Source organism: Pteropus medius, unplaced genomic scaffold (genome assembly GCF_902729225.1).
Source record: "Pteropus medius unplaced genomic scaffold, Ma_sr-lr_union100, whole genome shotgun sequence".
NCBI lineage: Eukaryota > Metazoa > Chordata > Mammalia > Chiroptera > Pteropodidae > Pteropus > Pteropus medius.
Genome location: NW_024354498.1, coordinates 3984740 through 3999114, shown reverse-complemented (window position 1 = coordinate 3999114; position 14375 = coordinate 3984740). Strand labels below are relative to the sequence as shown.

Below are 14375 nucleotides of genomic sequence, written 5' to 3'. Positions count from 1 at the left end.
CTATAATTGATAACAAATTTAAAAATAATAATAATAATAAATAAAATGAAAAGGCAAGCCACAAAAAAAAAATTTGCAATGCTCATATCTGACAGAGAACTTGTAACCAGATGTATGATATATGAGGAACTCTTATGATTCAATAAGACAAACAATACACCAAAAAGCCCAGACATTTCATAAAAGATTTACAAATGACCAAAAAGTACATGAAAAGATGCTCAGCTTCAGTAGTCATCAGGAAAGCGCAGACTAAAACCATAAAGAGATGCCACCACAAACCCACTGGAATGGCTAAAATAAAATAAATTGACAATACCAAGTGTTGATGAGGATGCCAAGTAACTGGACCTCTCATATATTTCTGGTGGAAGTACACAGTGGTGCAGCCACTTGGGAAAAGTTTGGCAGTTTTTATAAAGTTAAATTTACTACACAATATAGCAGTCCTACTTCTAGGTATTTACCCAAGTGAAATGAAAATTATGTTCACACAAAAAGCTGTATGTGAATATTTATATTTATATTGGCCCTATTCATAATCACAAAAAGTTGGTGAATAGATAAATTGTGGAATATTACTCAGCAATAAAAGGAACAAATTATTGATTCACCCAACAGGGATGACTCTCAAATGCATTTTGCTGGGTGAAAGGAGCCAGACTCAGAAGGCTATATCACGTATGAAACCATTCACAGGATATTCTGGAAAGGACAATTTTACACGGACAGAAAACAAATCGATGGTTGCCAGGGGCTGAGAGTGCTAGGAGGGGTTGACTACGAAGGGTCAATAAGGAATTTTTTGAAGTGATGGAATTGTTCTATATCTTCTAAAAAGGGTAAATATTATAAATAAATTGTACCTCAATTTTAATAACATAGAATCAACTCAAGAATTAAGTAGATTTATAAAAGGAACAGTGTTCATAGAATCTTATTTGATTGAGGGGATTTATTTTGTGATAATTTTCCCCAAATGTTTACCCATTTCTTAACTTCCAGTACTTCCCCAGCTCATGCCATGCCCCCCAAATAAGTTCCACATAAATTAAAAAACCCCTTATTTTAAAAAACCATAAACATTTTTAAAGAAATTATTTTTCTCTATCTTGAGGTAGTGAAGGCCTTTTTCAATGAGGCATAAAAACCAGCTCCCAGGTTGTTACTAAAGGCAGAATCTCTCCTTTCTACCTTTGGAATTATTAACATCACAGAAACACATTCCCACCCACCCACCCCCTTTTTTAAATTTAATGGTACTCTTCCCAGTTTGTAGCATGTCTTTGAAAGTGACTTGGTACTCTCGAGCAGCAAAATGGAAAAATGTGTTTGTCACTTTCATGTGAGAAGTGAAAGCACCAGGAACTTACATGATGTCCCCCTGAGTCCCAAACCAGACTCAGCCACACCACAGCCACACCACAGCTCCCAGAATGACCACATCGGCCATGGAAAAGCAGCTTCTTTACTGGCTCTCCCTAACACCTGAGCAAACTCACTTTGCCATTTCTGGAAGGCTGTTCATGGTACCAAAAACATAGCGGTTCTCCTTTCCCTGCCAAACCTGCCAATGGAATTCTGTTTCTCAGGCTTTTTTTTTTCCTCCCTCTGCTGAACAAAATCATATCCATAATTAAAGTTCAATTTTTTCTTTTCTGTATTTCCAACAATTTTTTTTTCTAGAAAAGCACACGCACCTAGAATCGGTGGGTTTGGGGCAAGAATTATTCATGGAGAAAACACCGATGCTGGCCCTGCATTTCTTCAGTGTTTTTCAATAGCAAATTCTGCTCCATTCCCCTTTTAATGAAAGTCACCTTGCAGGGATGTGGGAATGATAAAAGCAGAGGGAATCTGATCAGGGCTGGCATCCCGCTGAGGCCCTGTAAAACAACACCCTTGGAACGGTGACAAAATTTGGCCACTTTTTGTTTTTCGGCTTTGCATTTGAGCAGCCAAACCAAGCAATGTCCATCTCATTTTAGATCTTAACTAAGCAAAACTTTGAGACACTAAAAGGATTTCCCAAATCCTCTGGAAATAACGCACACTTTTATCCCTTAGTTTACAAAATATTACAACATCAAATTTAATTGTATAGTTTATTAATAATTAAGCTCTTAATAAATTGTTATTAATATGAACAAAGCAATAAATATTGACATACCATGTATAACAGGTTATACTCATAAGCTTACCTCTTAAAATAGTCGGAGAAGTTGAGAAAGATGGGAGGAATTGCAACATCTAGCTAGTCTCTGCTTAATAAACCTTCACTCTCCATCACCCGCCAGCTCTAAACCCTGTTAGAACAAATGGATCCTTTTTCTGCCTGTGGTGACTATTAGGGTCAGCTATATAATCTGAGGGGCCCAATGCAAAATGAAAATGTGAGCCCCTTGTTCAAAAATTAAGAATTTCAATAGCGACAGCAAAGATTAAATCAAATACAGGTCGCATGCCCGTGAAGCTAGCTCTACTATCAAATAATTATTTGGGTAGTAACTGGTAAGAAAAGTAAAGCATTTCGCTACTAAATGAGTAGCAATCGTTTTGACGCGTTTGGGGTTGAGGTGGGGTTGTAAGGTCTTAGGACCTCCTCTCCCAATCTCCCACTCTTCCTAAGGTTTTCAGACTGTCGGACTAAAACTACTTCTGTAGGGCCTGCTATATAAAGTGTGGTCCATGGAGCAGAAGCACAGCGGCATCTGAGAGCTCGTTAGAAACGCAGACTGTTGGGCCCCACCCCAAACCTACTGAATCAGAATCTGCATTTTAACAAGATCCCCAAGGGATTCGGATGGACAGTACGTGCAAAGAAGTGTCACTGTCGAAGCAGCCACGGAAAACCTCTGCGTCTGCCTCATCTGGCTCTCTAGAGGCCCATCAGCTCTCCTTCTCCTCACCTTATTTGTAGTTCCGGAGCCTCGAGACCGCAAGTCCCCGTCGAAATGCGCTCACCCGATACCTCCAGCCTCCTCCTTCCCCCTTGCTAACCCCTAGGCTTCTGGCTGCCGCTCCATCCCGCCGCGCCCAGGGCCACCTGTTCTAGGTCCCGCCAGGCGATGCTGCGCCAAGCCTCCTCCGGCCTGGGGCACGTTCGCGCTCCGTAGGCTCCGCCGCACCCACTCCCCGGCGCGAAAAACTGAGTCCCCGCTTTAGCGACTCGAACCGATCGCGCGAACAAGACTCGCGGCTCCGTTTCCTGGAGGGTTGGAGAGGGTTTGAGTCCATTTGAAGTTTTTTGATACCCTCACCTCGGAGAATCCGTCGCAGGAGCCCCCTTTCCCACGGCGCGCACTCTCCCACTGTCGGGGTTTCGGCCCCCGAAGCTCAGCCCTTTGCCTCTGCCTTTCAGGGCCGCTCTGGGCGCCGGCTCAGAGCCGCAGCCGGGAGGAGGGAGCGTTCGCCCCGCTGTCTCGTCGCCCTCCAGGTCCAGGCGCTGCGCCCGAGCCGCCCGCGCCCGTCCCCAGCTCCCTGGGCTGGGTCTCAGGAACCCAAGAGGATAGACCCATCCCCGCGCCGCCCGCTTACCTGCCGGTCCCCACCGACGGGCTGGTTGCTGGCGCCCTCCCGCCCTCCTTTTCCCCTTTCCCTCCCGCCGCGTCCCTCCTCCCACGCGGGCTGGGCACCGCCCCCGCCGCTCCCGGATCGCTTGCCTGCCCGCCCGGTCTCCAACCGCCCAGCGGCGTGGCGCGTCGGGCACTCGGCAGCGGCGAGGCTGGGCGCGGAGACTGGACGCAGAGGTGGAGAGCAGGAGGGGTGCGGAGGGTGGAGAGTGTGATCTAGCGGCGCCGCGGGCCAGAGCCCTGAAGGGAGCTCTGGGCTGAGGACGGAAAGAAAAGTGGGGGCCACAGGACGGGCGGCCCATCCCACCCCTGCCGAGGTCCCTGCGGCGCTTCTGGACTCACTGAACCGCGAGACCCTTGGATGTCCGATGTCCGATCCCGTGCGCTTCCTCCCGGACCCCAACCTCCAGAACCAGCCGCTCACCTTTAGGGGTCGCCCTGGTATCCTAATGGCGGTCCCACCACTTTCCGCACCTTGCACTGTGATGGGTTGGAACATCGAGGTCTCTCCTCTGCCTCAATATTCTTAATGCAGAGATCAGATGTCAGACCACTTGGAAGAGGATTTGGGAAGATCGGTTAAAGGAAAACGTCCTGGGAAAGGATTCAGCTCTATGATTATCTGGTGAAGGACATGTTACACCACATACCTAGAAACTGAGATCCCCAGCACTCTGACTGCTGGGTGAAGTCAGTTGTTCCTTCCTGGTCCTCTCTACCTTTTCTGCCAGTATCCCCTCCCTCTGCACATTTCACAGAATAAAAACTAGATCTGGATAGGACTTACAAATCACCTAACCAGCTTGTCAAAGTACCCCATGTTACAGATACGAAAACGGAGGCCTAGAGAGGTCTTGGTTGTGTTCTACAGAAGGAATTAGTTGAAGAAACCAGCAAAAACATGACAGCTGTGAATTCATTCTCTAGCTCCTTTTCCCATCCCCTGCTTTATAGTCAAATAATTCCAATATTTGCAAAATGCTCTATCACTTTAAAAGCACGATTCTCTTTCATTAAAACATGCAGGAGAATATTCTATTTTTCTTTACCACCAGAACAAAATTCTAGATTCTGAACTGCATTCACCGCTCTGGAGAGGATGTTTATCGAAGTGCAGATCTGCAGAGCACGCCCTGGCTGACTCTGCCATATTAGACACAAGGGTGAGATATATACTCTGTTTTGCAGGAGGAGTTAAATTTGTTTTGCAAACACCAACTTATTACCACTCACAACACTCTAGCTGGACAAATAAATGGAAAGTGTTTTTAGGGAGACTTTTGGTTGGATTAAGGAGAGTAGAGATCAGGAAGCTCATTTAGGTTATATAACAAGTTTGAGGCAGAATTATGATGAGGGGGAAAACTGTGTTTTAATAGACAGATTGATTCAACGTTAACACAAATGGTTGAATTTAACCCTTTGAATTAACACTTGCATATGTTTGAGTTATCACAAAATAGACTTCTTATTGTGTACAGCCACCAGAACTCTCATATACTGCTAGTGGAAACGTAAATTGCTTCAAACATTTTGGAAAACTATTTGGCAGAATCTATTAAAATCGAACATACAACTGCCCTATGTTCAGCAATTCCCCTCTAGGCCTACACTCAACAGAAATGAGTGTATGTGTTTACCCAAGGATATGAATGAGAATGTTTATAGCAATGTATTTGTAATAGTTCCATATTGGAAACTACCCAAATGTCTATCAACAGTAGAAAGGATTGAAAACATTGTGGTGGCATGTTTGCAAAATAGAATACCAGACAGTAATGAGAATGCATGAAGCACAGCTGTGCTGAGTATACATGGACCTCATAAACAATTTGAGCAAAGGAAGTCAGATATGAAAACATACACACTAGGTGATTCCATTTATAAAGCATAAAATAGGCAAAACCAATCTATGAAGTTAGAAGTCATGATGATGGTCACTGGAGGTTGGTGACTGGAGAGAGTTTCAAGGAAGATAAGGCTTTAATAGGGCCCGGGTAATGTCCTGTTTCTTGACTTGGATGCTACTTACATGGATCTATAAGTTTGTGAAAATTCATCCATCTGCTCATCTATGATATGTGTACTTTTCTCCATCTATGTTTTACTTCAACGAAAAGCTAAAATATGTATAGCTCATATTAAATTTCTAAAGTAAGAGTGACACCAGAATAAGTATGCTTTTCCTTTGTTTTTTAAAAAAATATCGCTTTAAGGAAATACGTCTAAAAAACAAAAAGGAGACACTCCTTAGCCTAAAATTCAAAATTCATATTTGATGCACTTCCAGCTAAAATTTTATTTTCCTTGACACACATTCTCAGTTCAACATAATTCTGCCACTGGGACCAACAGAGGTGAAAAGAGGTTGGGACCAAGGAGGGGTTCCCAGCTCTCCAGCCAGGGACTCTCTGCCTTTTCCATGTGAGGGAGCCCTGTTCACATGCCTCCTACACAGACACTATCTGGTGACATGAAGGAAAGCCGTGGGTGCTTAGGATTTGCATTCAAATATTAGCCACAGCCTGTGGGCAGATGTCCCAGCAACTGGAGAGGGGGCGACTTTGGCTCTTGTCCTATAGGGTCTTTGAGCCAGGGATGGAATTTGATCACCAGGCATCAACTGGTCAGGATACATGGCAGAGACTGAGTAGGGAGGGCAGAAGTCCTTGTCTCCTTGCCCTCTCCCACTGGTGGATGCCATAGTGTGTGCTTTCAGCAAGGAGAGGTAGCAGAGGGCAGTTTCAGTGCTCAGGGCCCAGCTCTCTTCTTAGAACTTCAAATGCAACTTACCTGTGGCCAAATAGTCTAAAAATATACCACACGATGGTTTCAAACAGAGTCATTATTTTCCAAGGGAAATGAGCACAAAAAGAACATGAGAATTGGGTGTAAGTCAAGACAATGGGATGAGGAACTAAAATGATGATGACGACGATGATGATGATATAGTGATAATGATAATTGTTAACATTATACTTACTATGTGCTGGGCATGTTACCTCTTTCATACTTTATACTTTGTTACTAAATCCTCATGGCAACCCACTGAAAATTGTCCAGCTGAGGAAACCGAGGCACAGAGCAGTTAAATAGCCTCTCCTAAGGTCCACAACTAGCAACTAGTAGCATCAGGACTGGAATTAGTTGAAGTGTGACTCTCAAGCTCCTGCTGTCTTAATGCTTGGATATGAAATATGAAATGTTGGGATGGCAAAAGCACCAGATAATCAGAAAATGAGGGGTTTGGTGTCTACCAGGTTTTCCACTAACTAATCAGTGTAGTCACTTAGACTACACTGTCTGGCTTTCAGTTTCCCTACCTGTAAAATACGTGGGGGGTGACAAGATTGACCTAAACTCCAGTGCTAGTGCTAGGATTGGTTTGGAGTGTTTTAGGCCACCCATAATCTCCATCAACACTCTAACACCATATACAAGGCATCTAACAAAAACAGTGTACGGTACTATACAAACAAAACAAGAAAAATCCCGTAGCCAACATGGTCTTCACTTCCCACACAATTGTAATCAGATCATGCCTGAATTTCTCCTTTATAGAAATTCTAGAGCTGCCACTACTCAGAAGTCCTTTCTGGCTTAAGTCATTTGTTTATTCAACAAACATTTATTTTATGCCTATGGTATCAGTGAGGATAGCCTAGGTTTTGCTCAGTAACAAACAACTCTCAAAATCTCTGTGATAAACACAACACAGGTTTATGTATTACACTACGTGTTCATCATAGTTTTTTTTTTGGAAGGAGGGGCTCTACTTACTGCAGTCCCTCAGAGCCCCAGGCTGAATGAGTAGCCACCTTCTCAAACGTTGCTAGTTGTTGAGCTAGAAGGAAGAGAGAGCTCTGGACCTCAAGTATTTAAATGCTCCAGCCCAGAAGTGATGTGCAACACTTCTGTTCCCAACTCATCAGCTGGAACTGTTCCCATAGTTGCACCCAGGCACAGAAATTGCAGCCCTATAGGACCCAGGAAGTGGAGAGGTAGAAATAGCCATGAATGGCATTGATGACTGCCATACCCACTTTGTGCCAGACCCTGGGAAGATGAAGATGGGAAAAAGGTGGTCTTAGCACTCCAGCCACTCATAGTCAAACCAAGAAGTCTCTGGCGACACGATTCCATCCTATTCCCTGTGGTGTAGGCTTTCTGTGGTGGATCTAGGTGAAAGACCAATCACTGCTGATATGAGTGAAGTCACCGCGTGATACAGCAAATTTTTTCTCTAGAACATTGTGCTAGTTGTAATGGTGGTGAACCTATTGCACAATGGAGGAGATAAATAAATCACACACTCCCATGGGAGGCAAAAAGGCTCTCCTTGTAAAAATACTGAATGAAGACAGTTGGACATGTTGTCATTCTGTTCGATGAAAGTTACAAATGAGTTTAATGAAAAATGAAACCAGACTTTGGCCTCGACCAAGATGAGGATAGTGGGACCAGCCCTTTTTGAGAATGTGTTCCAACTTGGGAAGAGCTGAGCATGGCCCTGTGCCAACACAAATAACCAAGAATCTAGAGGAAACTAAATGTATCCAAGTAGATCTACATGCTGGCATTAGCTTGTGCAACTCACTACCACCCTGCCTATATGAAGCACTCGCAGGGTAGAGACTGGGTGAAGTAAGACAAGCCCATTATGTTCTTCAGTAGTCACAGAGAAGGGACAACTTTCTGGGTCAGACCACATCCAGCTCAGTCCTAATTGAAAGTCTCTGAACAGTGATGTCCCTTTTTGTTTCTTGGAGGTACCCATGAAGTCTTGGTCATGCAATTTTAAACCTAATCCCTTGATTTACCTGTCTCTTAAACCACAGGACATATTTCAGGGGAAAATTCTAGACAGACACACCACTATAGCACTCTAGTTTGTCTTATGTGCGTTCTCCTTTGGGGAAGATACTTTGAGACTATGTAAATATCCTGTTTCTCCTCAGACTTTCTCTCCTTAATTTTAGCATCCATTAGTGGATCATGCCCACAACGATTACTGTGTATTCTAATGGGGACTTTTTATACCCCTCATTCTTTTTACATTACAGTAATTCATTGGAATTCTCCTATGGGGAAAAGCTGTACCTTCTCTCCCATTTCTTTACTTATTCAATTATTTATTTATATCACTATGGACTCATGGGGAATTATTTTAGTCTTAGGTTATAATCCATTGTTATAACTATTTATTTTGTTGTCAGATTGTCTTGGCTTTAGTCATTGGGAGTTCTTTCAGGTTAGCTCCTGTGTCCCATCCTTTTTTGAGTATTTCCTTACTTTTCAGAACCAGAGTGTATTCAGGGCTTATCTTGTATTTTTTTTTATTTCACCTCAAAAGATACCTTAAGTCCTTCTCCCTTTTAAAAAAAATATTTGTGTATTTTTAGCCATTTTACCAATTGGAGACCCACTGCATGAAGTAATGCTCCATTTTATTTGTCCCAAGTTGCCGTTTTCAAGTTGTAATAGTTATTCTACCTGGATCTAGTGTTTGAGAACTTAGTGGAAAAAGTGCCTGTTAACTAAATACATCTGTCATCATCCTAGAATATTTTTGGTATGCCCATTGGCCCCATACTTCCTTGGTCTCAAAGCACAAGAACCACAAATCCAACTGGCTTAAATCATAAGGAAATGAAATATGTTATTTCAGAGAACTGGAAGACCAGAGGCATGGTGCAAGGATTCTGGCTCTTTTTCTCTGTGATCCTTTCAGCTCTGCCCTCAACCTGGTTTCCTTTATGGGCGTATGTTTGCAGTCAGCAGTAAAGAAGGCAACAAGCTACTTCAGTTGTGTCCATCAAGAAGGGTAAGGGAAGGAACAGGGTCATAGCAGGGAAAGGAGAAGAAAAAATCTTTCTTTAACTGTGTAGTAAATAGCCTTCTCTTCAGTCTGATCAGGCCAAGTTAGATTGGCGTGACCACCTCTGAAACAATTCAGCTGCCAGGAAAATGCCAAGCACTGATTAGCTTAAGCCTGGATTCAGGAACCAGTCATTATAAAGGGGAATGTGATTAATACGATTGGGGAGGACAAGTGCTTCTCAAATATAAGCCTGCATCAGAATCACCAGGAGGGCTTATCAAAATACAAATTGCAGGCCCCTAGCCCAAGAGTTTCTGATTCAGTAGTCTCCAGTGAGGCCTGAGAATTTACCTTTCTGTTGTACATTTCTAACAGGTTTCCAAATGATGCTGATGTTGTTAGCCTGGGAATTACACTTAGAGAAACACTGGGATAGACTTATCAGACTAACTCTGAAGCTAGGGATGGGATCAGTGTAACCTGAGTCACATGGGCTGCATGAAGGAGGGGTGAATGACAAGCCAGTGCCCCTTGATCTTTGATCTTTAATGTTCATGAATCACTTGTGGATCTTGTTAAAATGCAGATTCTGTTTCAGTAGGTCTGGGGTGAGACCTGAGATTCTGCATTTCTAACAAGCAATGCTGATGCTGCTGATCTGTGGACCTCACACTGAAAGAGGAGGCACTATGCCCCCTTTTCCCTGATTCAGGCCTTCACTCCCCCACAGCTACATGCTGCAATATATTCCTAACAGAGTCCCCTATATCTCAATTGTGAATGGTCCAGTTGGCCTCTTAGATCAGTCCACAGCACTTCCTATCAACTACAGAATTTACCCCAGATGCCTTGGCTTGGCATTCAATGCCTTTTGAGATCCATCCTCAACCTAATCCTCTGTGTAAATCCTCAGTTCCAGTTGGAATCCCTACACATTCTGCCTAGAATTGGCCTTGCTCATTCTCATAACTTTATCTTTGCATTTGCTCTACTCCTCACCTACACTGTCCTTCCCCATCCTCTGCCTCTTGGAATCCTACACTTCTGTCAAAGGCAAGTTCAAAATTGATTTATTCTTCAACACTTCAGCTTCTATCTCCTCTATATATTCTACAATTATTTGTCAGCCTCAAGGTGCTGGGCAGCTTCAAATGTCCTTTTCTCCCCCGAATTCCCCAAATCTTCATTGTCTGCACCACTCATTACGCTCTGATGACTTAAGGCCTTGAATGTTGTTCAAGTTTCAGTTTTAATCTTCAACTAGAATATAAGTTCCTTGAGGGCAAGTCTTGCTGCTTCCTTTTTTCCTTACAGTGTTCACCCCTATATCTGGGTATAGTAAATGTATTTGTCAGATAAAGTTAGGCTAGGTGGCAGTGACAACCCTATAGTTCAATGGCATAACTTCACAAAGGTGTATTTCTCCCTCACATGAAATTGGAGGTGTGACAGGCTACCCTCCTCCACCTGAAAAGAAAGCTTTCAGGAACATGCGCCTCCAAGATGGCAGAGGCAGGGAAGAGAAGGGAGAAAGAGGCACCTGGGCTTTTAAATGCCTGAACCCAGAAGCAATACATATTACTTCTGCTCACAGTCAGTTGGCCAGTGCTATCCTTTGGCTCCAACTTAACTGCTGGAAGGCTGGGAAATGTAGGGAAGCACATGAGATATTTGATGAGCACTCATCTATACCATAGTAGATATCAGTGGTTATTTCTTAATCGATAGTTTGAGTCTCTTTGTCAGGATCTTTTCCAGCTTCAAGAGATCTTTCTCAAGAGTTAATGACCAAGACCAGACTGGATACTCTGAAATTCCCTCCTTCATTACCCTGGGCTCTCTCTATGCTTTCCTCCTGCTTTATTTTTCCTCCATAGCATTAATTGCCAACCAACTAATGTTACTTACTTGTTTTGTGTATTATCTGTCTCCCTGAAAAGACAGAAAGTAAGTTCCATAAGGAAAGGACTTTTGTTTTTTACTATATATTGTTGCTACAGTATCCCTAGTGCCTAGACCTGTGCCTGGCACATAGCTGGTATTCAATAAGTAATTGATGAATGAATAAATGTGTGAATCATGGATTTATATGAGAGGAGGTGATGCTTTTTCTTTTTTTAACCAGATACCTTTCTGGATGGCATTGACCTTGCTTAAGTAGATGTATCAAAGGAAAAGTATATATTAACTATTAAAAGCTTGTACTTTCTCAAATTGGTAGTGTCAGCAACTTCCCCTGGTCCTTTGTTCTGTTCCCTACTATACCCATTTGTACACTCAAGACTAAGAGAAGAAGAGAGTAAGGGAAAGCTTCAGAAATATTGGTGCCAGGGTCTTTCTTTTCTTAGGTTTGCCTCTGGATGGACCACATCCCTTGGGTAGGCTGGGAAAATCATCGGAAAGCAGGCCACTAAATAGAGTTTCCAGGGACACTCTGGAACACTGATGCTCTCTCCCTGCACCTGAAAAAAAAAGTTCAAAAAACACAAGTTATTCTCCGTCACCAGGTTAGATGCCCAGTTTCCCTCCAGGGAACTAATGCCCTGGCAAGAACAACAATAAGTTCCCTTTATCCCAACTAGAGAGATGGGACTCAGGAGTAACTGCAGCCCCTTGCTTTTTGTTTCATCCTCTTTATTCTTTCACTCCACAAAGCAAAATGTGATAGTAGAATAATTTCGTAGCTTTTCTAAGAAATTCCTCTTTGCTGGCACATAAAAAGGACTCTCATGGATTTCTGCCATTGGCCATGGAGCTTTAACACATTGTTATTGGCTCAGCTGGGGAGCCAAGATGAGTAAAATATTCTCTCAACTCCTGTGGAAACACATAGCAAGTGTTTCCAACCATACTGTATTATTTGACCCAAAATATTTTCCCCCTTCTATTTGCCAATCCATGTGTTACTTCCCTCAAAACTCCAAGTAGCCCTCTTTTCCTAAACTCCACAGCCTTTGGATTACTAAGAAGGTCCGTGACACCATTAACTAGTTTTGTGATCTTCAGTGAGTTACCTTCCTTTTCTGAGCTTCTAATTTTACATCTTATGGAAAGGGATATATTAGAGCAGAGTTTCTGAAACTTTAGTGTGAATCAAAATCATCAGGGCTTGTTAAAACTGATGGCTGTGCCCTCCATCCAGATTTACTGATTCAGTAGGTTTGGGATAGGATACCAGGATTTGCATCTTTAACAAATTCCCAGTGAGGCCAAGGCTGCTGGTTCAGGGACCATACTGTGAGAGCCACTGTATTAGATGAACTTTGAGATTCACGTTGCTTGTTCATTCAGTAAGTCTGTAAGTCTGAGTCAGGGCTCTTTTGGTTGAAAGTGACAGCAACTTGACTCAAACTAGCTTAAGTAAGAAAGGGAATTTATCAGCTTACATATCTGGGAAGGACAGAGATGGAGCAGTTTCTGGATACAGGAATTCAAATTATGTCATTGGATCTCTCTTCCCTCACCCCACACCCCTTAGCAGTTGGTCCCAATCTCCTCTTTCTACACAGGGCTTCTTCCATGCTAAGTGGCATGAGGCAGAGCTGTAGACACCTCCAGCTTATATTAGCCTAGATAGCAATCCCAGAAAAGAAATAGAACTCCTGCTTCCTGGTTCAGTGTTTAGTAATCTCAAGGATGGACTCATTGGCCTGGCTAAGCCTAGGTCACATGCCTCCTCTCTAAGTGGGAGACTAGACCATTAGGATGAGCAGTACCCTTCTCAGACTGTCACCTTTATATCTGTATTGTTCATTGCCATATTTTCAGGATCTACTGCCTAGCACATAGCAGATGCTTAACAAATACTTGCTGAATGAATAGATGAAGCACTTCATGAAGAGTACAAACTTTTTTTAGTGAATCTAGAAACCTTCAAAATTGGTGATCCTATGTACTCTGCAAGTAGTGTGAAATTTATTCAGATTTTCACACAACATTACTATACCTAACCAAAGTACAGTTTGTTGTTCTTTTCCCTTTTTTCTCTCAGTAGAAATCAGAGGAATTATGTTAAGACCCAGTATATCTACCACCTCTTACATCCTTTTGGGTTTCTGAGGCTCATTCTGATCCTACTTTGTCTTTGGAAACACAGTCATATACCCTTTTTCCTCATAAATAATGCAAATTAGGGTGGGGGATTTTTTGCTATTTGTATAGATTTTTTACTTTTTTCTTTTAAAAAAGATTTTTATTAAAGTATAACTAACATACATATTATAATATATAGTATTCTATTTAAAAGCATAATTTACTCAGATAGCAAAAACATGATTATTTGTTTAATTTTTTTTCATTTTGTTTCAAATGTTGTATTTTCACTTTGAAGATAACTATATGCAAGTGAAATGTGACAAACAAAGAACCCACTGACATTGTGGTTTAAAAATAAAGAATAGATTTCGTGTTTTCTGGTCTTAAGGTACACCCTATTACCAAACAGATTCAGAAATCAACACAACCCTAAACTCTAAGTTCATTGACTATGGCATTTGCCACCTGACACTTCACCAAATTATTCTCATTTACAAGGTTATTTTCTGATTCTTTATTTTTGCTTTCTGGGTTTTTTTGTTAGGTTGGTTTTTTGTTTTTGTTTTTGTTTTTGTTTGCCTAGAAAATTGTTAAATATTTTTAGTGACCATGAATTTTCAGACACAGATCCATTTCTTTCACATTCTCAAGGATCAACCAGCAAGAGAAGTCAGATGCTGAGATGCAAAGACCTTGATATTTTGTGGAAAGAAGAGAAACCCTATACTTTCTTTGCTGGCCTGACCCCTCCTGTTCTGTTCTGTTCTATTCTGGAACACTCAAAGTCCTTATCCCCAGCATGAAGATCTCAGAGTGTTGATATTTAGCAATCTTGATCCAACATGAGAGAGTTGATATTGACTGGTGATATCCATGCCTCCGAGTATGGGAGCCTCCATTAGTAACTATATGAATGAGGAAGGTCACCAGCTAACCCTCCCACCCCT

General features: G+C 42.3%; 1 protein-coding gene across 1 annotated transcript in view; it reads right to left on the bottom strand.

Annotated features, from left to right (window-relative positions):
• Window positions 1-3585, bottom strand: part of ADGRG2 (adhesion G protein-coupled receptor G2) — a 98931-nt gene extending 95346 nt beyond the window's left edge. The window contains exon 1 of the mRNA XM_039852289.1: window positions 3538-3585. The gene's annotated coding sequence lies outside the window, so the exon portion shown is untranslated. The remainder of the gene's footprint in view (window positions 1-3537) is intronic.
• Window positions 3586-14375: the final 10790 nt, after the last annotated feature.